This window comes from Brassica oleracea, chromosome C3 (assembly GCF_000695525.1).
Source record: "Brassica oleracea var. oleracea cultivar TO1000 chromosome C3, BOL, whole genome shotgun sequence".
NCBI lineage: Eukaryota > Viridiplantae > Streptophyta > Magnoliopsida > Brassicales > Brassicaceae > Brassica > Brassica oleracea.
The window spans coordinates 9,185,856-9,187,292 of record NC_027750.1 but is presented as its reverse complement, the minus strand read 5'-3'; positions in this window follow the sequence as shown (position 1 = coordinate 9,187,292).

The window sequence follows — 1,437 nt, the reverse complement described above, 5'->3', positions numbered from 1 at the left end:
TCAGCCAATTCATCTTTGTGTGTTGTTTGGTGGTTAGCCAACACATTCATTCTTTCTTTGGTGGTTAGCCTTAGATCGTGGGTATATCAAGAGTCATTCCGCATCTCTTGACGATCCTTTCAATCCATCTCAGTTCCAGAAGTGCCGTTTGCCTTCTCGAATCATATCCAACATCCAGCTAAAGTGATCCTCCCTATTTTAGGGTTCTTCAGTCGGCTTGTCAGATTAAGTTTCGATTCCGGGTGATGGAGGCTTATACAGCTCCGTCGCCGCCGGCCCTTGACTTTGGGAGGTGGGGGCTTCTTTAGCTCCGCCGTCGCCGGATTTTGACTCCGGGGGTGAAGGCTTTCATAGTCTTGCGTCGCCGGCTTTAGGTGTTTCAATCTTTTCGTGGGTTAGAGTTTGTTCCCGATTCTGGATCGGGTGTAGTTTTTGGTTCATGGTTCATGTGGTTCGCGGCTTTGATCTATTGGAGGAGATTTCGAATTGATCGATGAAGCTCTCCGAAGTGAAGACAAAGCGTGAATGAAGAGAGATGGTTTGTGGGTTTCAACTCTATGGGGAGGATGTTTGGGAGGCTTGGGATGAGATCTCGAAGATGATTCGATGGAGGTTCTTCGGTAATATGAGCTTCGATGAAACGAGGGTTTCGGTGGAGCTGCTCTAAAAGCGGTGATGGTCAGGTCGAGGCGGGAGGGACGAGATGGTGGAGATCTGAACACGTGTCCGGCCTCCTTGACGCGTGCGCCTGCAAGCAGTTGTTCAGCTTCTATCGGTTTGGGCCTCAGGCCCTTTTAGTTTATTATGTTGCCCTTCGGTTTTTGGGCTTTATGCTTAGTAGGGTTGGGCTTCGGTTTTGTAACTTTCGGGCTCCGGCCTGTTTAAATAAAATCTTGACGGCAAAAAAAAAAAGATGTAACATTACATATTAGAGAAAAAGAGAGAGGAAGAGAAATGTGGAGTGAAAGAGAGAGGAAGAGAAATGTATAAAAGAGGAAAGATGAGGAGAAAGCCCAAAGATAAAGATGAAGGAATAAAGAAAGAGAGAGAGGTTGTATAACTACATTTTTATTCTATGCTTAGTAAATATAATACAATACAACAATATCTTATTCTAGGATAACATATTAGATTTTATAAATATACGTTGGTTTTAAAAAATTCAAAAACATTTATTATATAAGAATATTTGAATAGGTAATTTTTAAACCGGTAAAGTAACTAAAATTGATAGGAGAAAGTGACGAAGAAGAGTTGCCCTGTTGGTCCAGGCCAGGGATCGATTCCCTTCTAGTGTCAAATTACTAGTTCCACATGTGGCCACGCGGATATGGGTCCATGCTTACGGCCCATTTGAATACCCGGGAGAGGATCCATCTGTGGGTTGTACCTCCCACCCGGGGGTTAGGTCTGTGTCTTTAATAGACCCGGATTTAA